Source organism: Protopterus annectens, chromosome 2.part1, assembly GCF_019279795.1.
Source record: "Protopterus annectens isolate FY-2018-M chromosome 2.part1, PAN1.0, whole genome shotgun sequence".
NCBI classification, from domain to species: domain Eukaryota; kingdom Metazoa; phylum Chordata; order Ceratodontiformes; family Protopteridae; genus Protopterus; species Protopterus annectens.
The window spans coordinates 1220051299-1220076211 of NC_056729.1; positions in this window are offsets into that span (position 1 = coordinate 1220051299).

The following is a 24913-nucleotide window of genomic DNA, read 5'->3' on the forward strand; positions in this document are numbered from 1 at the left end:
AATGTATATTTTAATAGTAGAATCTGGAACATACAGCGTTAACTTGCAAAGCTTCAAGAAAATAAGTGGAAAGTGTTTTACAATTGTGTTATCTCAGTTTCAGTGCCGCAAGCAGACACAATGTCTAGAGCTAGAGGTTTTCCTTTTGTCTTGAAACAGAAATAATTACTTAATTTCAAATGTAAAAGTGTTTTATTGCTCTATGACTTCCTAGCAGCTGCACACTTCTGAGAGATATGTATTTTTGACACAGAGGTATCAAATTCTAAGTATCTGTTTAGCCTGGGAACTGAAGTCAGGTGACAAAGAGTGATGTCATCTGATCTAACCCAGGCATTTTGTATCTTGTCTTGAACCTAGAAACATTCACTCAGCACTTCTGCCTGCGTGTTGCTGTTTTAGAGATAGATAAGAATATAGTAAGATTAGTTTAGATGTTTTCTGTATTTATTTGAGACTGTCCTACAATGTTGTTTTAAAATATTTCCTGTGATTCTGAACTCTGTAGTTACTGTGTTGATTATTGTCTTTTTCTTTTGTTATTTATTATTTATTATTAAATATATTTAAACCTATCTTTGTGGCTGATATTTGTGAGACATATTTAAGCACTTAAAGTACTTGCATATGTATTTGATGACACTGTATAGGCCACTCCTAAATAGCCTTAGTCTTGGTCACACTTACCATTTGGATTAATAGTAACATTACACAGTAAGATTTGGCACCCTTTGGTAAGGGCCTTAAAAGTAGTTGATAAGTAGTGGCTGGTGGCAGCTGGTACTTTCTTATAGTCTGGGCAGAAGGGGGCACAGCTAGTAAACCTCTGCCATCCTTTCCTAGGTGTGTGTTTGTGTTTGTGAATAAATCAAATCTCAAAGCTGCATCACAGAATGGCAACCAGGAGGACAATCAGACTGGCCGTGGAGATGTACAACTCTCAGAAAATAGACAGCTCAACCTTTCCACGGATGACTTAAACATCTGTCTATAGTTAAAGAGACGAGTTGGAGGTCAAGAATTTGGAAATAGAAGCAGCAGGGAGACTGAGATGTCTAAGGCTGAGGAGAATGAGAGGCAGAGGCAACATGAAAAGGAGATGCTGACTCTTCATCAGAGTAATGGAAGTAATGTGGAAGGGAGTAACCGAACCCCAGAAGCAACAAAAGTCAGTAACTTTCTTCCACAATTTACAGAGGAGGATAATTTTGATAGTTTCATTCACGTTTGAGAGGGTATGTAAACAGTATAATGTTGACCAAGGGCTCTGGGTACAGTTCTGACCCCCTTATTCCATGTTACAGCTGTAACTATAATTTCTAAGCTGTCTGATACTGATTGTCTAAATTATAATGTTGTAAATAACTGTTTGCTAGAATATTTTAAGTTAACACCTGAAGCTTATAGGAAAAAGTTTCATGAGCATAGACACAAGGCAGATGAAAGTGTGTGTGCAAGCACTTATTTTCATAGGTGGGTGAGTGGATGTCACATCACCACTTTTGAAGGGCTGGCAAGCCTTTGGTGAGGGAACAAGTCATTAACACTTTGCCTGAGGACATGGGAATCTGGTTAGCTGATAGATAATGCAATACTGTAGATGAGTTGGGGAAGAAGGGAGACCTATGACTAGCAAGTAGGGCATCACTGCACAGGAAAGGGACACCCAGAGCTGCTCATGCATCTAAGAGAACCCATGGTGGGCAGTCCAGACTGCCTCAACAGAGTCTGCCAGTAACAGGGGAAGCCATTGGTCTAGGTACACATCCAGGACCAAGGGTTAAATGTTTTAAATGCAACTAGTGTGGCCATATAGCCTATAGATGTCCACAGAGTCAAGGTGGGGAACAAAAGGTGGGAGAGACAGTAAGTGGGAATGACAAAATACCAGTAGTTAGTTGTCTCTAGACAACAAGGGTATCAAACTACCACAAGAAGTTATATCCGATCTTAGTGGATGGGAAAGAGACCATGGCTGAGAGAGACACAGCCTCTGACCTAACCATTGTGAAACCTACAATGGTTACAGACGAGCAGTACTTGTTTGAGCAGACTTCCCCAGTCAGAGCTTTAGGAGGGACCCCATTCCAAATTCCTTTACTTAGGGTTCACCTTGACTGGGAGGGTGGAAAAGGAAGCAAACAAGTAGGTGTGTTTGAGGATATCCCTACATATGTCCTGATAGGGAATGATTCTGATAATGCCATACCCTGTGTGGATGCAGTTACAAGCAGTCAGGCTTGGAGACAAGAATGTGGTTCTGGTAGTCTGGGGGAGACCCAGACAGACCGCACACTTGCAGCCAGGACCGGTGAGGTGGTTACTTCAGGGAGGGAGCTACCCTGTAGCAGTGAGGCTGAAGGTGAGCCACAGCTGCTTGTGGGTGCTGATGTTCCCTTGGACAGAGTGACTGCAAGGGCTGAGGTGAGTAGATGTACCCAAGCTGACAGTGAGGCACTGCTCTCAGGGGATGCCAGACTTCCTGTGAAAGGGGAGCTGGGAAGGGCTACAAAGAGAGAGTTGAGACAGTCTCAGCTCTCAGACCCTATATTACAAGGCCTGGAGGTGGTAGGTAGTGAGGCGTCTGATTCTCAAGGGAAAGGATAATCTGTATACTGAGACAAAGGGTTACTTTATAGACAATGTACCCCTGGGGCAGGGATAGATGGTGAGAGAATACAGTAGTTGGTAGTGCCCAGAGCCTACCATCTCTTACTTCTAACCATGTCCATGATATTCCCTTTACAAGTCATATAGGCATAAAATGTACAAAGAGGGGTATTATGCAGAACTTCTATTGCCCTGGGATTTCCAGAGATGAAACAGGGTACTGTAGAACCTGTGAGCTCTGCCAAAAGGTAGGCAAGGCAGGAGATAAGGTGAAAGCTCCTTTGATGCCTTTGCCTGTAATTGAGGAGCCATTTCAGAGGGTAGCTATGGATATTGTGGGGCCTCCGAGTACCCCAAGTTCCCCAGGGAAAATGTATATCCTAGTGGTAGTAGATTATGCTATCAGAGACAAATGTATATCCTAGTGGTAGTAGATCATGCTATCAGATACCCTGATGCAGTCAGTGGCTCTGTCCTCCATTGAGGCAGAAAAGGTGGCAAATGCTTTGTTAGAGATTTTCATCAGGGTAAGTTTCTCAAAAGAAATACTGACTGACAGAGGTGCCAATTTCATGTCAGACCTACTGGCTTATCTGTGGAAGTACTGTGGGGTGAAGCACCTAAAGACCACCGCCTACCATCCCCAGACTAATGGTCATTTGAGAGGTTAAACTCTACACTCAGGTCCATGCTACAGGCATTTGCAGACCAGTTTAAGAGGGACTGGAACAAATATCTGCCCCATCTGTTGTTTGCTTACAGAGAGGTTCCCCAGGAAATCACAGGTTTTTCACCCTTTGAGTTGCTGAATGGTCACAGGGTGATGGGACCTCTATATTTGATTCCAGATTAGTGGGAGGGTGAGTGTGAATTCCACAAGGAGTCTGTTGTGGCATATGTCTTAAACCTCAGGACAAGGTTTAGGGAACTCATGGGCTTTCTCCAGGAGAACTTGGCAGAAGCCCAACAGCAGGAAAAGAGCAGGTATGACAGGAATGCTGGAGCTAGAGAGTATGCTGTAGGGTAAAAGGTAATGGCTCTCATTCCTGTCAGACACAAAAAGCTGCAAGCAGCTTGGGAGGGACCCTACAAAGTGGTAAGGAAGGTCAGTGATGTTAACTACATGGTAAAATTACTAGGCAGGAGGCAGGAGGCAGGGGGCAAATTGTATCATGTTAACATGATGAAACCTTACCATGACAGGGAGGATCTTGTGCTAAGTATTTCCAGTAAAAGGCAGGAGGAGTCTGAGGAGGATCTAAGACTACAGGGAGTCAGTCAGGAAAATCCCAAATTACTATGGTGGAGCCTAGGGTTGCAGGCATATGATGGGATAATGCAGCACAGTATTGGGGTCAGCAATGCCAAGGTAACTGGAATCTCAAGACAGGGAATGGGGTAAGGTAGTCCCAGATAGGCTCAACCCTCTCAAGCAATGTTTCTCAAGGGTCACTTGAAAAACTAGCTTGAGTTTTCGGGGAGGAGAGAAATGTGACACCAGGGAAATATTGCCAGTCCAGCTAGCTGGAATTTTGTGAATAATTATATGTCACTTGAAATTATTAATATGATTTATATAGAAATGTGACACTGCCAGCCCAGCTATCTGTAATTTTGTAAATAATCATATGTCATTTGTGAATAGTAATATGATTCATATGCTTGTCTTACAAATGTAGGAGAACTGTATGTTATGTACTGAGATTCAAGAATGTTACCAATGCACCCTACTGGAAAAGAACAGAAATGTATATGAACTGTACACCTGTGCAAATGTATGTTTTAATAGTAGAATCTAGAACATACAGAGTTAACTTGCAAAACTTCAAGAAAATAAGTGGAAAACATTTTATAATTCTGTTATCTCAGTTTCAATGCAGCAAGCAGACACAATGTCTAGAGCTAGAGGTTTTCCTATTGTCTTGAAACAGAAATAATTACTAGGTTTCAAATGTAAAAGTGTTTTTATTGCTCTATGACTTCCTAGCAGCTGTACATTTCTGACAGATATGTATTTTTGACACAGAGGTGTTAAATTCTAAGTATCTGTTTAGCCTGGGAACTAAAGTCAGGTGACAAAGAGTGATGTCATCCAAGCTAACCCAGCAGTAATGTTGATAATTAATTTAAGAACTCTGTTAGCGAAAGACTAGGCATTTTGTATCTTGTCTTGGACCTATAAACATTCAGTCAGCACTTATGCCTGTGTGTTGCTCTGTAAATATGATTTAGGCATAGTATCTCTTTTAGAGATAGATAGGAATATAGAAAGATTAGTTTAGATGTTTTCTGTATTTATTTGAGACTGTCCTGCAATGTTGTTTTAAAATATTTCCTGTGATTCTGAACTCTGTAGTTACTGTGTTGGTTGAGTATTGTCTTGTTCTTTTATTACTTATTATTAAATATATTTAAACCTATCTTGGTGGCTGATATTTTTGAGACATATTTAAGCACTCAGAGTACTTGCATATGTATTTGGTGACACTGTATAGGCTACTCCTAAATAGCCTTAGTCTTGGTCACACTTACCATTTGGATTAATAGCAACATTACACAGTAAGGTTGGGCATGCTTTGGTAAGGGCCTTAAAAGTAGTTGATAAGTAGTGGCTGGTGGCAGCTGGTACTACCTTATAGTCTGGGCAGAAGGGGGCATAGCTAGTAAACCTGTGCCAACCTTTCCCAGGGGTGTGTTTGTTTTTGTGTATGTCATATCTCAAAGTGTGTGTGTGTCAGCTACTTGGGCAGGGACACGAAGCACTGGTTGGACAGAGAGAGTGCTGGAGATTTTTGCTTGGCCACTCGGCTGAGATCTCATCCCTATAGCTGTGCCAGTGGGGAGTCTTATTGGGGATCTGGAGAAAGAGGCAGAAATCAGCCCCAGACTGACTATGATCTCTGTGTGCTCTTAAGGGAAATTGTACTTTACTGTGCATGTACTTGTCATCCTCCCATTGTGTATGTCCCTCACTGTTGCTAGTGGTGAGGACTGAGGCTCTTTGATTACTGAGCCAGTGCAGTTGTTCACAGCTAGGATCAGAGGTGCTGCAGCTAACTGGCACAAAGTGTTAGAAGTAGTTCATAAGAGAAGAATGCCAAAGGAAACCATGGGGCAAATCAGAGCTCTTGCTAACTCATCTGGTGCTCCAGGCAGTTCCCCTGACTAGCACCCCCTCAAGCTGAAGAGCAAAAAATTTTGTAAAGAAAAGGTCTTTCTTGCTAATAGGGTAACAAGCTGACTGTTACAAAATAAAAAAGCACTACACTTGAAGCACACATGTACCACCCCCCCCCCCAGTGCCACAATATTCTCCATACATCATAAATGAATGCCAGTTCTGCAACCATGGATTATCAGTAGCTGTTAATCAAGTGCCTCTAAAAGCTTGTGCCCAGGGTGCTGTCAATTCACCCATCCTTGTTACCATACTCATGTAAATGATAAAATGAGACAGGAAGAAGGCAGGAGGAGATTATGACTTCCAGCAAAAGATAGATCACTTGAGAGAAAGCCTGTAAAAGTCAAATAGGACTGTCAAACAAGGTGGCAGACTGGTACTGAATTGAGAGAGGTTGTGGCAGTTAATGCAACACCTTACCCCATGTAAAACTGTGAGAAAGGGGTTGATGATGATGCTTCACAAATGACAGCAGGTATTGTGAACTGCTACAGCAGAAAACATCCATCAGTCAAAGAAAATTATGCAAAATGTACATATGACATTCTTTATAACAAAAGATTTTTCCATCTCAGTGGAGCAGCATTCTCTAAACAAAATAAAAAAAACACAAGAGACAAACTCTGTAAATAGTTTAAGTGACTTTTTCTTTGTAATACACAATTTACATTAGAAATATTTTTCTGAAGAAGTCTTGAGTATTAAAGAGATGGATATACAAAACGATTTGCCAAATTTGTCTCTTTCATGTTTGTTTTTTTTTGTTTGTTTGTTTTGTTTTTTTTGTTTTTTGTTTTTTTGTTTTTATTTTGCTTAGTATAACATATTGCCTGACCTTTGGACATTCTTCAGTGGTATTTTATGAACAGACACACAGGTTCTTCAAAGGTAGGAAAAGGACGTTTCAGACCCTTCAGTTTTTTTTACAATCCAAGTACCAATATGCTGGATATAGCTAAAAACCCTTATTTTGCCTGCATGATATATTTCATGTAGCAACTTGTTCTGTGTGAGCTGCTAGCCAGTGAAAAACTTGTCTGGTAGGTCTGGGCAAAGTCTTTTAGAGAAAAGCAGGGCAGGGAATAAAGAGAATTATCTTATAGACAATAACCCATGTTAAGAGAATATTAGCATTCTTTTTTATCTAGCCCTCCATATTTTTCTAAACAGCAGAAGAAAAAAGAAGAAATGCTACTTATTCTGACTGCCACCAGTAAGTGGTTCTGTCTGACTTTCTGCCAGACCGATAAAATTGTTCTGGCTTCTTATGCAGTAGACATACATACACAAAAATGGGAGACTGCATGCATGTTTAAATCACCTTCTCGTGTTATATATCTTTCAAATCAGTGCACTGTAAGTGTATTTTACCACATGACTGCTCATGCTTTGTGCAGCACCATCACCATAAATGTTAAGATTTCTAAGGAAATAGGCAGAGGATGAATGAAATAACACACGAAGACAGACTCAAATGCTCATGATTAGATGCAGAAACACTAACAGTTGCAGCATAAAAACAGTCAGTGGATTTCTATATGAGAAGTTTCATAAATATTGTGTCCATACCTTTCAACTGTCCAAATTTTCTCAGAATGTCCAGATTTTTGCCTTGTAATTTTGGTCTGTCCTCATGAAATCTGTAGTTCTCTGGCAAATCACTGACTATTAAAGTGACTTAATAATGACACATATCTGAATTTCAGACTATATACCTTCGGAAAATGCAACCTAACAACAAAAATGTTTTTCTAGCAACTTTCTAAGTTTATAAGAGCAATATTTAAAATCTGTCCCTATTTTTGGGCCTTTCTGCTGCCCTCCCCCCTTTATTTTAGGAGCTGTTTAGATTTCTTATGCTAAAAGGGTGAGAGATAAGTGTGTTTGTTACGATGTCTCTGAAAACCTAGTTCCAGTCTGAGTAGCAAAAATGAAATTACCTAATAATAATAATAATAATAATATCGAAGATAAACAGCACAAAAGATAGAGTACTACTAGAGAGCAAACCTTCACTTCAAGAGCACAGAGAATAGAACCTGCTTTGTTATACCTTACATCTGTGATCATAGGCTATAAATTATACCTTATAAGGGTGACTAAGCTAGGCAGTTGATTGCATCACATTACAACAATGAAATAACACAGGAATGGCAACTCAGGAAATAGATATCTATGCACTGACGGATTGCCAGCACAATAAAACCTATTTCTGTAAGTCTTTTGTACAGAAATGTTCCTAGTCTGATAACAGACAACCTATTTAGAAGACAGACAACTTGTGACTTCAAGACATGCTTCTAACTTGTGATGCAGCAGAAATAAAAGGCATAACAGAAAGTTAATGGGCTTTTGTTGAATGCTTCTTCTATAAAACTGAAGTGCCAGGTCCTTAACAACAGATCACAATACATCAGTGTTTTGCCACGGGTTAAATAAAAATATGAAGTTATTATAGTTGGAAGAATGCAGAAATGTTTTCAACAAGAAAATATAAAGGAAGTTAGAAAGATGGAAGGAAGAAAAGTAGATTAAATCACGTAATTTAAGAGACTGATTTGACTGAGAAGTAAAATATGCATGAGATAAAATTATACTATCACCTCCTTTAGGGCAGTTTCATTGGGATAACTAAACATTAATGGCAAGAATTGTAAGCTGTCATTCCTACAGCTGATAAGGTATAGTCAATATTTTTGAATGACAAGACCAATATACAATTACAGTTATGTTTCTCCTATGTCAGTGATTTAGTACTACATACCATCGGGTGGTTGCCAGTCTATCCTGCCATTTGTTGAAATTACCAGAAGACTGCCTTAGCCACACTATCACAGGTTCAAATGGCATGAAAATCTCATGTTGCCAGCTGAGAATGTCCATTGTATTGCAACTGAGTAGTGGCAGAAATAAAGGGCATACTAGAAAAGAAGGAAAATTACTGACCATTTTAAAAGCCGAAAAACAGTTGTCATATTCACAAAAGTAAACCTTATAAAATTTCACTGGGGAGTAAAAGTGAACATTATAAAAAGAGAGCAGTCAATATTACGGGTGCACTTCTGATGCAGGTATGCTCAGCAAAGATATAGAGATGAGGAGTTGTTTCTCTGTGTATGTTCCTCCATGTTGAAAGGAGTCTGTTCAGATAATTAGGGCACTTTGTAGGAATGACCCCCCCGTGTGTCTCCTGTGGGATGTATACCAGGCACAGCTTACAGAAAGAAAGAAAGATCTTTTATTATGCTCTATTTTCAAAGATCAACATGTGTAAAAACATTTTAAAGTCAGGCAGTGTGGCTGAAACAAATGCAACTAAACAGACTGTATGGAAATTTTACCTGACATTCAAAAATTTCAGCAAACATTGTAAACAGCTTCTGAAGAAAACACATATTGGTCAGTGAAAGACACATGTAAAAATGTACATATATTCATTATCACAAAGGATTTTTCTGTCTTGAGTCACAGAACATTTTATACACTAATGTGTGGAATATTAGACTGTAAGAAAAAGAAATTTGAGACCCTCCAGTTATTTTGAACTCAAACATCAACATTCTGAATGTGTTCTACATGAACTACAAAGTGAACTGGCACCTCATCTGTGTGCCCTGTTCAATCACAGCCTCAGCTCAGGCTTTGTCCCTGCCAAATGGAGCACTGCTGCAGTCATCCATCTCCTTAAAGGGGAGCAACTACAAACCTTGGTAATTATCGCCCCATTAGCCTGACAAGTCTGATATGTAAGGCTATGGAGTGCATCATCATGGACCTAATTAACAAGGATATAGGCAATCTCCAAACTCTAGATCCCATGCAATTTGGTTTTGTGAAATGTAGATCATGTCTGCTCAATCTGGTTGACTTATTTGAGTCAGTCACCTGAGTTGTGGATGCGGGCAAGGCAGTTCATACAGCCTACCTTGATCTAGCCAAGGCCTTTCATACCATTCCCCACTCAAGAATAATTGATAAACTCACCAAACTAGGCATCAACCCCTATATCAATAGGTGGGTTGCAAACTGGCTCACAGATAAAACCCACAGTTTAAAAGTAGCGGACTCCAAGTCAGACTGCTGACCAGTCACAAGTGGAGTCCCACAGGGATCGGTCTTGGGTCCTTTCCTGTTTGGCATCTACTTCTCAGAAGTCCAGACTTACACGGAGGGACTCTGGCTGACCAAGTTCACAGATAACTGCAAGCTGGGAGCCATTATTAACTCCCCAAGTGATGTAGACATCTTACAGAAAGGCCTCACTGAGACCAAAGACTGGTGTCAAAACCATGGCCTTAAGCTTAATAGCAAAAAATGTGTCGTCATTCCCTTTGGGAAAAACTCAGTTCCCACTAATTACCACATCAATGGGAGCCCACTGAACACTGAAGCCATTATAAGAGATCTGGGGACACAGGTTAACAGCAACCTCTCCTTTGACCACCACATTGCCACTATGGTCAGAAAGTCCTTCTATGTGGCACATCTCATTACCAAGGGTTTTGCATCCAGGAAGAAAGAGGTCATCATCTCTCTGTACTCTTCCCTCATTAGGCCAATCATTGAGGATAATGCCCCATTTGGCATGTACCTCACTAGACATATGCAACAGCTGGAAAGGCCACAAAAGTAGCTCACAAAGAGGATCCTAGGCCTTAAACACAAGTCCTACATGGACAGACTTAAATAACTCCAGCTATTTTCTGTCTCATATCGTCTGCTAAGAGGCGATCTCTGCTTGACTTACAAAGCCATGTCTGAGCCAACTCTGTTAGAAATGCTATATCTGAGAAATCCCAATCCCTCAGCACCACATGCTCTAGAGACCACAACATCATTACCACAATCTACAGAACATGCTGGAGGGACAGGTTCATAACCCAGAGACTGCCCATGCTCTGGAATAGCCTTTTCATACATGTCAAGCAGAGCTCCTCACTAGCCCTCTTCAAGAGAAATATTGATGAGTGGATGAGAAATAAAAAGTTCACCCCAGGGATCACTCAAGTGGCTCTACTTGATAGAAGCACTGAGAACTAACGTCGGGCAGCATGATGCCAGGGCACTTCTATGGGTTAGGCTTGTAAAGGCTCCAGGGCCTTTAGCCTAGTACACACCTATGAACCTATGAACTAGAAATCATAGGATCATAGCAAGTTACTAGGCTAATGTCCATAGGGTCCTTACAAGCCTAGACAAGTTCTACCCTTATTTCCATGATCAGCACCTATTGCCCATTTCCAAGACTGACACAGGTGGAACCCCAGGGTGAATTTACGGTTACCAATCCAATCATCCAGACTGCATTTGAAGAGAGCCAATGAGGTGCACTGTTTGATGGGTGGTAACCTCTGGGAGACAAATCTGCCCCTAAAGCATGTTCTATTAAGGTCACATACCTGGTTAAGGTCTTTAGACCGAGTAACCCATGTACCATTTGAGTTACGGAGATGCAGCATTTTCAATAAAGCAGGGTCAGAGTCTGCCTTGTATGCAAGGCAGAGGTCACCTCTGAAAAGTCTTTATGAATAGTACATAAATGGTACATTTAGGAATATTTTCTGCTTAAAAACTTCAGCTTTGGCCAGCTAAGATCTAGCTGTATTCAACTGGATGTATAAGAGAATTTAAGTACCTTTTATCTGCACATTTTTCAAATAATACGGCATTTAAATTGAGTTATTGTGTTGCATTGAATATTAACTGAACTGGAAGTTTTGACTCTGTTTTGTCAGTTAGTGCTTGCTAGATTTTATTGCTGTTAGTAATTGCAGGTGGGGAAGTCTCATTCATTGATAGCCTGTCACTGCCTATTTAAGTGGCACATTTAGGAATATTTCCTGCCTAAAAACTTCAGCTTTGGCCAGCTAAGATCTAGCTGTGTTCAACTGGACATATAAGAGAATTTAAGTACCTTTTATCTGCACATTTTTCAAATAATACGGCATTTAAATTGAGTTATTATGTTACATTGAATATAAACTGAACTGGAAGTTTTGACTCTGTTTTGTCAGTTAGTGCTTGCTAGATTTTATTACTGTTAGTAATTGCAGGTGGGGGAAGTCTCATTCAATGATAGCCTGTCAATGCCTATTTAAGTGGTACATTTAGGAATATTTTCTGCTTAAAAATTTCAGCTTTAGCTGGTTAAGATCTAGCTGTATTCAAATGGACATATAAGAGAATTTAAGTACCTTTTATCTGCACATTTTTCAAATAATATGGCATTTAAATTGTGTTATTTGTGTAACATTGAATATTAACTGAACTGGAAGTTTTGACTCTGTTTTGTCAGTGCTTGCTAGATTTTATTGCTGTTAGTAATTGCAGGCGGGGAAGTCTCATTCATTGATAGACTGTCACTGCCTATTTAAGTGGTACATTTAGGAATATTTTCTGCTTAAAAACTTCAGCTTTGGCCGGCTAAGATCTAGCTGTATTCAACTGGACGTATAAGAGAATTTAAGTACCTTTTATCTGCACATTTTCAAATAATACGGCATTTAAATTGAGTTATTTGTGTTACATTGAATATTAACTGAACAGGAAGTTTTGACTTTGTTTTGTCAGTTAGTGCTTGCTAGATTTTATTGCTGTTAGTAATTGCAAGCGGGGGAAGTCTCATTCATTGATAGCCTGTCACTGCCTATTTAAGTGGTACATTTAGGAATATTTTCTGCTTGAAAACTTCAGCTTTGGCCAGCTAAGATCTAGCTGTATTCAACTGGATGTATAACAGAATTTAAGTACCTTTTATCTGCACATTTTTCAAATAATACGGCATTTAAATTGAGTTATTGTGTTACATTGAATATTAACTGAACTGGAAGTTTTGTCTCTGTTTTGTCAGTTAGTGCTTGCTAGATTTTATTGCTGTTAGTAATTGCAGGTGGGGAAGTCTCATTCATTGATAGCCTGTCACTGCCTATTTAAGTGGTACATTTAGGAATATTTTCTGCTTAAAAACTTCAGCTTTGGCCGACTAAGATTTAGCTGTATTCAACTGGATATATAAGAGAATTTAAGTACCTTTTATCTGCACATTTTTCAAATAATGCGGCATTTAAATTGAGTTATTGTGTTACCTTGAATATTAACTGAACTGGAAGTTTTGACTCTGTTTTGTCAGTTAGTGCTTGCTAGATTTTATTGCTGTTAGTAATTGCAGGCAGGGGAAGTCTCATTCATTGATAGCCTGTCATTGCCTATTTAAGTGGTACATTTAGGAATATTTTCTGCTTAAATACTTCAGCTTTGGCCGGCTAAGATCCAGTTGTATTCAACTGGACGTATAAGAGAATTTAAGTACCTTTTATCTGTACATTTTTCAAATAATACTGCATTTAAATTGAGTTATTTGTGTTACATTGAATATAAACTGAACTGGAAGTTTTGACTCTGTTTTGTCAGTTAGTGCTTGCTAGATTTCATTGCTGTTAGTAATTGCAGGTGGGGAAGTCTCATTCATTGATAGCCTGTCACTGCCTATTTAAGTGGTACATTTAGGAATGTTTTCTGCTTAAAAACTTCAGCTTTGACTGGCTAAGATCTAGCTGTATTCAACTGGACGTATAAGAGAATTTAAGTACCTTTTATCTGCACATTTTTCAAATAATACGGCATTTAAATTGAGTTATTTGTGTAACATTGAATATTAACTGAACTGGAAGTTTTGACTCTGTTTTGTCAGTTAGTGCTTGCTAGATTTTATTGCTCTTAGTAATTGCAGGTGGGGAAAGTCTCATTCATTGATAGCCTGTCACTGCCTATTTAAGTGGTACATTTAGGAATATTTTCTGCTTAAAAACTTCAGCTTTGGCCGGCTAAGATCTAGCTGTATTCAACTGGATGTATAAGAGAATTTAAGTACCTTTTATCTGCACATTTTTCAAATAATACGGCATTTAAATTGAGTTATTTGTGTTACATTGAATATTAACTGAACTGGAAGTTTTGACTTTGTTTTGTCAGTTAGTGCTTGCTAGATTTTATTGCTGTTAGTAATTGCAGGCGGGGAAGTCTCATTCATTGATAGCCTGTCACTGCCTATTTAAATGGTACATTTAGGAATATTTTCTGCTTAAAAACTTCAGCTTTGGCCGGAAAAGATCTAGCTGTATTCAACTGGACATATAAGAGAAGTAAAGTACTTTTTATCTGCACATTTTTCAAATAAAATGGCATTTAAATTGAGGTATTTGTGTTACATTGAATATTAACTGAACTGGAAGTTTTGTCTCTGTTTTGTCAGTTTTCTACCCACTCTCCCTGTTGTTGTTTTGGTGTTAATCTTGGTGGCTTTGAAACCGCACGCTCCTCTTGTAATTTTGTGTTTGGATACTCCTTCTGGGCCCATCTGATTTGCTCACTCAATTGAGTGCAGTGAGATCATATTCTGATTTCAGGCACTCCTACTGTGTACAAAGAGAGCATCTGGTAAAGAAAAAAAAATGTTTAAGCTTGTTTCCCACCTTTCCTGTAAGTGGTCTAGACTGTTTGTAGGCTTCTGAGCCTCCAAGCCTTTCTGTTTTGGAGGGAAGCCTTCTAGCTTAATTTTGTTTCTTAGAACTAGCCAGTTTTCTAGTTTCAGCACTCAAATCTGTTTCTTTGAACTCAGCACTTGCTCAGAACTCATTGTAAGCACTAAATAAGTTGCAAATTACTACAGCACTCAACTTTCCGCACTTGTCTAGAGGAAAGCAGTTTTTAGTACTTAATAAATAAGCACCTATCCAGGCATGTCTAAGGGTCAGCTCCCGGTGGTTTCTCCTGTCTACCTGATGAATCTGGGCATCTTAGGGCAATGCTGCAATTGCCTCATGTACACAGGCAACCCTCTCCTCCTACCACCCAACACTACAACTTGTGAGAGATGCACTTACATTGCCAAACTGGAAGCAAAGTTCTTTTCATCCAAGACTGGACTAGACAATCAAGAGGAGAAAGTAAACACTTGCACCACACCACACTCATCACATAGTCCCTCAAAACCTACGCCACCAAAACATACACATAGAAACAGAAAACACACACCTGCATTCACGGAGGCTCTCAATAAAAACCTGCCCAAGCATCAGGGACTTCCAAAGCAGAAACGCAAGCAAACTCCACCCCCCAACACAACCTAAATGACACATAGTCCACAAACTCAGTGTGCCACTCAACCACAGCCCATAAGGCCTAACAACGTACCCAACTCTCTAGTCATAGGTGACTCTATAGTCAGGCACACTGATGTTCCACTCACCAGGCTAAACAAGGAGATAGTTACTGTCAGCTGCCTGTCAGGTGCCAGGATCCGCCATATAATGCACGCACTCAGGTCACTCCACAAGAAGTACAAATATGACACTGTCATTGTCCATGTTGGTGTGAATGACCTGAGATGTACCTCCCTGGACTACATGAAAAGAGACATGGAGGAGCTCTCCGATCTTGTAGCCCAGGCAGGTATGACCCTGGCCCTGAGTAGCATCCTGCCATCACCCAGAATGATGCCACAGTACAAGGACAAAATGATTGACTTCAACAATTGGCTAAGCTTCTGGTGTCATTCTAAGGGGATCCAGTATTTGTCTGCCTGGGATGACATGATCGACAGACCACGATGCTTTGCCAGAGATGGCTTGCACCTGTCACCCTTGGGATTCCGGGTACTGGCTAAGCTCTTGCCACCCCATAGTGCCTTTTTTAGGCAAGGTTCAAATGACAAATTCACCACCGTAACAGGTACAAGCAAGCAAAATCTGAGGGTAATGCTGCTCAATGCTAGAAGTCTAAATCTCAAAATGCACTCACACAAGGCACTTCTTAAAATGGAGAACATTGACATCTGTGCAGTGAGAGAGACGTGGTTCAAAGCTCCAGAGAGCACCCCTGCATTGCCAGGCTATAATTCATGCCACACCTTTCGGCCACCTAACCCAGAACAAAGCACTAAAATTGGAGGCGTGTCCATATTCATTAAGGATATCCACACCTCCAGGCTAGTTGAACAGCATAATGCATTTGAGATTATCCAAGTGCAACCAACTCTGGGCAAGACCACAATCCAAATTATAGCTTGCTACAGACCCCCCCACCATGCCCCAGGATTCCCACTCCTCATTTCTTGATACACTGGAAAGTATTAGGGTACAACCTAACACCCTAATAATGGGCGATTTAAACTACCCCACCATTAACTGGGGAAACTACTCATGTACCAACTCTTTTGCTCAATGTTTTCTGGAATTCATAAATTCCAGTGCCTTGGATCAACTTATTCACACCCCCAGCAGGGGCATTAATATCCTAGACCTGGTCATTACTAACATGGGCAACCGGTGTTCCACACCAGAGGTCAATTCCTCGTTGGTCAGATCCGACCACAAGCTAATCGCCCTAGACATCCACATCCTGCCCCCACCCCAAATTAGGGAAACCACCGAAAAAACTTCTCCAAAGCCAACTTCACACTTCTTAAGACAGAAGTGGCAAACTTCATGACACCCATGCAGACAGACAATAGAGTTACGACTACTGAATCCTTATAAGCACTTACACGAGTGCATGGATCATGCTATCCCTAATAGAACCAAGATGCTAGCCTCCAAAAAAAGGAAGCCAATCTGGTGGTCCCCTGCCATAAACAAACTCTACAACAGAAGAAAGAAACTGTAGCAAAAAAGAGTAAAATCCCATGACTGGAAGAATGCCCTGGTCACCTCAGTAAGAAGCTGAGATCCCTCATAAAATCCTCCAAAGCTAGTTACGAAAGCAAAACTGCCACTGACTCTAAAGACAACCACAAAGCATTCTATAGTTATGTCAAGAATCTCAATGGCAACACTCAGATCTGCTCTGAGTTACAGCACAATGGCACTAAATATACAGAACCAACTGGTATTGCCAACATTCTGGCAGATAGGTTCAGTTCTAACTTTACCCCCCTCACCCCCTAGAGGCCCAATCTCTATACCGGAAGAATGCAAAGTTCCTGTAATCACGGCTGCACAGGTAAAAAACACTCTCTCCAAAGCCAAGAACACAGCATCCATGGGACCTGACAATATCCCAGGCTGCGTTCTACATGAACTACAGAATGAACTAGCACCCTATCTAAGTACCATGTTCAGTCATAGCCTCACCTCAGGCTTTGTGCCCACTGAATGGCGCACCACGACGGTTATCCCACTCCATAAAGGGGGAGCCACAATGGACCCTGGGAACTACTGCCCCATTAGCCTGATGAACCTGGTCTGCAAGGCCATGGAACTTATCATCATGGAACTCATAAACAAAGACATTGGAAATCTCCAAACTCTGGACCCTAACCAGTTTGGATTTGTAAAAGGCAGATCATGTCTCCTAAACCTGATTGACTTCTTTGAAGCAGTCACCAAAGCCATAGATGAGGGTAAGGTGGTTCACGCAGCTTATCTAGATCTCGCCAAGGCTTTCGACACCATCCCCCACTCTGGAATTATAGATAAGCTCACTAAACTAGGTATAAATCCTTATGTCACAAGATGGGTTGCCAACTGGCTCATGGACAGAACCCACACTGTGAAAGTAGAAGATTAAAAAATCCGACTTCAGACCTGTGACAAGTGGACTACCACAGGGTTCAGTCCTGGGTCCTGTCCTGTTTGGTATCTACTTTTCTTAAGTACAGGCTAACACAGAAGGTCTTTGGCTAACACAGTTTGCAGATGACTGCAAACTAGGAGCCATAATCGAAACTCCTAATGATGTGGACATACTACAAAAGAGCTTCACTGAGACAGATGCCTGGTGTCAAAGCCATGGCCTGAAGCTCAATGCCAAAAAGTGTATTGTCATCCCCTTTGGTAAAAACTCTGTACCCATGAACTACCACATAGCTGGTAGTCTACTTAATGCCGAAAATGTGATGAGACCTTGGGACACAGGTGGACAGTAGTCTCTCCTTTGATAATCACATCACCACAGTAGTCAGGAAATCCTTCTACATGGCTCACCTCATCACAAAAGGTTTCTCATCCAGAAAAAAAGAGGTCATTGTTCCCTTCTACTCATCACTCATTAGACCCATTATAGAGTACAACGCTCCTTTTGGTATGTACCTCACAAGACATGTACAACAACTGGAAAGGCTACAGAAATACCTCACAAAGAGGATTACTGGCTTCAAACAGATGCCCTACACAGACCGTCTCAAAAAACTCCAGCTTTACTCCATCGCATATCGCCTAGTCAGAGGCGATCTCTGCCTAACATACAAAGCTATGTCAAACCCAGAGCTGTTGGACATGCTCCACTTAAAGAAATCCCAATCCCTCCAAGCTACACACTCTAGGGACCTAAACCTTATCACCACAATAAACAGAACATGCTGGAGGGATAGATTCCTGTCCCAGAGACTTCCCTTACTCTGGAACAGACTACCTATCTATGTCAAACAGAGTTCCTCATTAGCACTCTTCAAGAAAAATCTTGTTGATTGGATGGGAGATAGGAAATTCACCCCGTGGATCACTTCTGTGGCTCTGCTCGACAGGAGCACAGAAAATAATTTTCTTGGGTGGCGAAAGCAAGGGTACATTTTTGGCTGGGCTTATATAGGCTCTAGGGCCAATAGCCTAGTACCCTCCTATGAACCTATGAACTATGAAACAGAATAAAGTGACAGTAATTTCAAATGATCCACATAGGACAGATGCTGAGGATATAGAATTTTCCTTGTGAGGAACCTTTGTGGTCTCTCCATTTGCTGCAGGTGCTTGGAAAGGTACATACCAAAAGGGGTGTTGCACTCAGTTATTGGCCTGATGAGGGAAGAGTTCAGGGAAGTTATAACCTCTTTTTTTCTGGACACAATGCCCTTATTTATGAAATGTGCAATATACAATGCCCTTCTTACCACTGTGGAGACAGGGTGGTCAAAGGTGAGGTTGGTGTCAACCTGTGTGCTGCTATTGATGTGGTAGTTAGCAGGATGTGGTAGTTAACAGGAACATTGCCCATACTGAAATGGATGATAATACATTTTTTTGCATTGAGTTTAAGGCCATGACTTTGGCACCAGTCATTTTTATTTATTTATTTTATTTATTTTTTTATCATTTGTTAACCGGGAAAGTCCGACTTGGAACGAGGCCAATTTTCAGCAGAGGCCCGGGGAGAAAGGCTCCAGATGCACGTCTTTGTAATGTGGGAGGAAACCGGAGGAAACCCACACGAATGCAGGGAGGACATGCCGACTCCACACAGAAGGCTCCCCACCCGAGAATCGAACCGGAGAACCCCTTGCTGTGAGGTGAGAACACTACCGCTTTTAATAAATATTATATTATTATTTATTATAAATATATATATTTATATTATTTATATTTATATTATTATAATATAGTTATATTATATTATAATATAATATATATATATATATATATATATATATATATATATATATATACATATATATTATATATTTATAATTTAATTAATTATATAATACTAGTTGAATAATACAATAGAAAACAGGAGACATAAAATAAAAATAAAACATATAAAAGGAGAAATAAAATAGAAAACAGGAAATTATATTAATATTATATTATATATAATATAATATTATTATATTAATATATAATGTTAATATAATAATATAATAATATAATAATAATATAATTAAATTTATATTTAATATGTATATTATAAATAATATTATTTATTATTATTATTATATTATATTAAAATAAAAATAGTATTTCTTTGTGTAAGACCCTCTTGTGGGATGTTGACATTGTTTGGAGATTCTGTGGCTGCTCCCAGTTTGCAGTTATCAGCAAACTTTGTCAGCCACAGACGTTTAGTTTTTGCTTCTACTGTGGAGAAATAGATTCAAGGGTACTAGCTGCTAGATCAAGGGCCTAGGGAACTAACCAAAGGGGCGGTGAATACCGCACAATGTGGCTGGGCTAATATATGCCTTTGGGCAGATAGCCCAGTACCTACCTAAACAGTAGTGGTCTCAGGACTGATCTCTGTGGAACACCACTGGTTACAGGTCTGCTGTTGGAGGTGGAGTAACATATTTTGACTACATGAGTTCTATCAGTGAGCCAGTTAGCGACCCATCTAACAATATAAGGGTTGATACCTAGCTGTAGTCTGCCCTGCTTGACACATTTCATGATAACATTCATTCTGTGTAAACTGCTAGCCAGAGAATAAATCTTCCGGCAGGTCTGGGCAAAGTCTTTAAAAAAGTACAAAACTGAGTACAGGACAATAAGACTGATACAAACACAGTGCAAAATGAATAGAGAGGGGTGCACACTTGTTACCAACCTGCACAGCTGCTGTAATATGATTTACTGAGAACTGTTTATTCAGAGTGCCATTAATAACTGGATCTGTCTGCCTTAGTTTCTGATGAACAGGTCCGATAGTCTTGTTTTTTTAGCAGTAGACATCACTGTGCCTCAATGGGACACTACAAGCATGTGTTAATCACCTTCACATGTTATGTATCTTTCACATCAATACTCTCTAAGTGTACCATCCCACATGCCTGGCCATCCCTTGAGGTAGAAAAAAATGAATGAAAAAGCACATGAAGACAGACCCAAAATCTCATGATCAGATGTAGAAACACTAACAGTTACTGTCTTCAACAGTCTTATGACCACGGATATCTGTAAGAGTAACAACACAAGTGTTGCATTGCTGTGACAGATTTGAAAGCTCATAAATGCATAAACTAGGAATAATATGAAAGATGAGCAACACAAAAAATAGTCCGCTACTGGGAGCAAGTCATTCAAAAACACTAAAACTGGAACCCTGCCTTTTTATACCTTAGATCTGGGATCATAGGCTATACATTATACCCTATAAGGGTGTAGGCAGACTTATTTTCTTGAAGTCACATTACATCAATGTAACAGCACAAAAAAGGTATCTCGGGAAAATAAACCTCTTTAAGCTAATCGATTGTACAGCACAATAAAATCTCTTTGTGTAAGTCTTTTGTACAGAAATATCTTAAGCCTGATAACTCACAGCCTATTCAGAAGATGGGTACCTTGTGAGTTCAAGGCATGTCTAACTTACATACATCACAAAAATATGGCATAACAGAAGCTTTATGTTCTTTTTGATTAATGCTCCTTTTGTAAAACTGATGTGCATTTACATAACAACAGAGCATAATACATGTCTCGTTCACCACAGGTTAAATGCAAATCTGAAGTAATTACAAATTGGGGGAACACAGGTCTTGGAAATACTTTTAGCAAGAAAATATACAGGAAGTTCGGAAAGAATTAGGAAAAAAGGCAGATTAAATCACGTAATTAAAAGCATGATCTGTTCAAGAAGTAAAATAATTACTGGGTAAAATTATAATATCACCTCCTTTAAGGTAGTTTCATGGGCATAATTAGACCATAAAGGCAAGAATATGTAAGCTGTCATTCCTAAAGAGGATAATTTCAACATTTTGAGTTACAAGACTGATATATAGTTACTTATGTTTCATCTGTGTCAGTGATTTAATACAACATAACACACAAGTACTTGTGATCCATTCTGTCAATTATCAGAAAAAATGCATTAGCTATAATATCAGAAGTTTAAACGGCATGAAAATGTTCATAATGTCATTTAAGACTCTGAGTTTGTGCTACAAATGAGCACTGACAGAAGTAAAACATATAATACACAAAAATAAAACCATCAACCCTGTCAAAAGCTGAACATTCATTGTCATTCAGCCAAAAAAATATTACAAACTGCATGGTTAAAAAAATAATGAGAAATCACTCAATTATCTAGTACCTACCTTTTTGCAAAAGTTCTGAGAGAAAAAATAATAAAAAGATAAATAAATAAAACAGACACCTTTAAAATAGCAACCAATATTGTAGTCTCACTGACTATGATGGAGCTTATTTATTTATTTATTTATTTATTTATTTATTTGCATTTGTTTAACTGGAAGTCTGACTGACCAGTGTCCTTTTTCAGCAGTGGCCTGGTGAGGAAAGCTCAGGCTTCCTTCACATCAGTTACATTATTTACAGATTTCATTAACAATGACAGTTACGTGGGTTGTATAAGAATATATATATTTTTTAAATACAGATAGATTATGTGGTGCAATATCATCAGTATACACAGATTGTCAGGTTTTACATAAGAATATTTGTCAGTATAAAGATTTGATCAAAATGTAGGAAAAGGAATATAACATGTTTGGCAGTTGGCTTAAAGGATTAAGGAGCTGCTAATGAACTGTTTCCTGTGGTCTGCTGGTTCCGGGTTTGATTCCTGCAGCCTCCATTGCCTATTTGAGTCTGAGTAAGTCACTTGAGCAGCCATTGATCCTGGCCCAAATCTGAAAAGGTCCATAAAGATCAATGTTCTACACTGGACAACAAATTTAAATAAAGAGCTAGAGCAGCCCAAAAGAGGGGAGGAGGTGCAAAGGAGATGAGATGATAGAGGGGGCTATAGCTGTGATAATAGTACATTAAGTTTTATGCAGTAGAGAGCTATGGCATGAATTCAGATATCAGTACCAGTTTAACCAGAGGTGGTGTAGATGCAGATCCCTTTATGTATCAGGTGTTGCTTCAGATGGCATTTAAAGTCAGGAAAAAATCTGCAAGTGTATAACAACATGCCAGGTCATACATTTTCCTCTGAAAAATACTTACAAGACATTATATTTAATGTATATATTTCTTTAGCAGTATGCACATGAGTGCATTTAAAAGGTTGTAATACTTTGTTCTGCAGTCGAGGTATGCATGCTAACTGGTACACTGTTGTATCGTGCTTATTAGGTTTGCATGATAAAGCATTTCTGATCAGTGAATCAACAAACCATACTCATTTAAAACATCACTTGCATTTTTTAATTATTTAAAACATTAAATAAAACACATCTTTACAGCGTTGTCGCCTCACAGTAAGATGTTGTCCTGTTCGATTCTCAGCTAGAGCGTCTTCTGTGTGGAGACATGCGTGAATGGGCGTACCTTCGTTGAAGGTTGTGTGTCAGGGCCGGCAACTCGGCACGTAAAAATCTACTGCCAATCATTAGCGGACCGGAGTTCCACTGTGGCGACCCCTAACTGGGAAAAGCCGAAAGACACAACAACAACAACAACAACAGTGCCATAATAAATATATGATTTTTTTTCTGCTTGAGTAAGACATAAAGAGTCAGATGAGAAAAGTGATATGAGCATTTAAAAATTATGATGTCAAAATCCGGTTTATAGTAGTAATTACCTATAAGAATATTATAGGTGTGAAAGGAGGAAGGTGAGAGAGGCAGAAAGGATTATTAACAATATATAGCAAACAATTAATTGAGCTGTAATACTTTGTCATACACATGGGTTATACTGAGTTCTACTAATCAGGGACTTTAACAAGCATCGCAGATTTGTTCCGTGCAATGATTCAAGTTTAAGAAATGGTGAACTAAATCTATTGGGAGTGCAGCAGGTTTTAGTTGCTGTGTACTACTAGAAAGTTTTTGGTTGGACGAAATCTGATAGTAATATCAGTACTAGAAGAGAAGGAAATAAGAGAAGGAAAACAAGCATTTTGTCTTAGGATCAAATTATATTAGCAAAAAATTAATAATTCAAAACACATCTGTCAAAATATATCTCAAGAGACTACTTGAAGGTTTCCCAAACTACTGGGCAAGAGTGTTCCTATTACCAAGTCAAAGAGGCTAAGCATCGAACAGCCTTAACGCCGGAAATGCCATTCAACGATGTGCTTTTCGTGCGATCACAGTACAATGAAGATTGGAATATTTGCCCTTTCCTCACTGTAGTGCGATCTCGGAGTTGGTATATATAATTAGCGGGGGGTATGGGGGGCTGTGTGACTTCAAGTTCCAGGATTTTCGGCCTTTAGGCTGTTCGATGGTTAGTGTCTTCGATGTTCTAATATAGACCCAGGCAATGGACCATTTCTACAAAGAGAATGTCTAAAAAAATATTGTCACGCACACAAAACCTTAGATGATATGGATAAAAGGTGGATTATATACAAGAGAATGGTAACAAACAGTTTGATCTTCTAAGAGAAGTATGATCCAGCAACAAAATGCTCATATAGACAGTGTAGAAACACGTTTAAATGACATACAGGAGGTGTGGAGGTGCTTGTTGCAGGCTGGGACCAAAAAGTGCTGGGTGCTTCTGGTGGCAGTGAAGGTGCTGCTGTTACCACCGGGGAGCTGGCAGGCCTTGAGACAGGAATGGATGCAGGTCATGATGCTTCTGCATATAATAATGAAAAATGGAGAGAAACAAAATAATAAACACAATAAGTGTATGTAGGATTGGGGTTTGGCACATAATGAGTAAGGTGCTCACAGTGTGGACACAAGGTACAGGATGACTAGGCTTAAAATGGTCCACAAAGGCAGCAGGCCTTGTATCTGCATATAAACCTAAATGTGAAAGGATAGCAACAAAGGCAGAGAGACAAGTACAAGTGCACTGAACATCTGAAGTTCTTACTATGTTGAGAATGTTACAGCTAAACATAATATACTTTTTGTACTAAAAAATATGCATGAAAGTAACAGGGCTGTTAGTATACAGAGGTGAGGGGAGACGAGAACCAACAGATATCATCACATGCAGTCTGAAAGACGGAGAACTAAAATGATGAGCAATTTTGCAGAACTACAGGTGTCTATAGTCTGAGCTGTAGTAATGATGGCTAAAACAAATGTACATAAAAAATGAAAACATGCTGTTCTGACATACATTTCACTTGTAGGTGATATGCAAAGGAAACAGCCTTCTATTTGATACTGAAACATGTCCACTCAACTGATAATAAATAGCTTAACATATATGCCCTCCGTAGGGGTCTATATCACATAGCTGAAGTTCCATAACTCCGAACACCTAATGGTCAAATCATTATGTTCAAAGTTACAGAACTTTGACTGCATAAAAAAAAAATAAAAAAAACAACGGACAACAAAATAAATTGTTGTAAGCAGGGGGGGTAAGCCCCCTTGCACCACCCACATGGGGGGGTTGTACCCCCTCACACCACACCGCTACTTAAATATAACAACTCCGAGATCACACCATTAAAGTGAATGGAAAC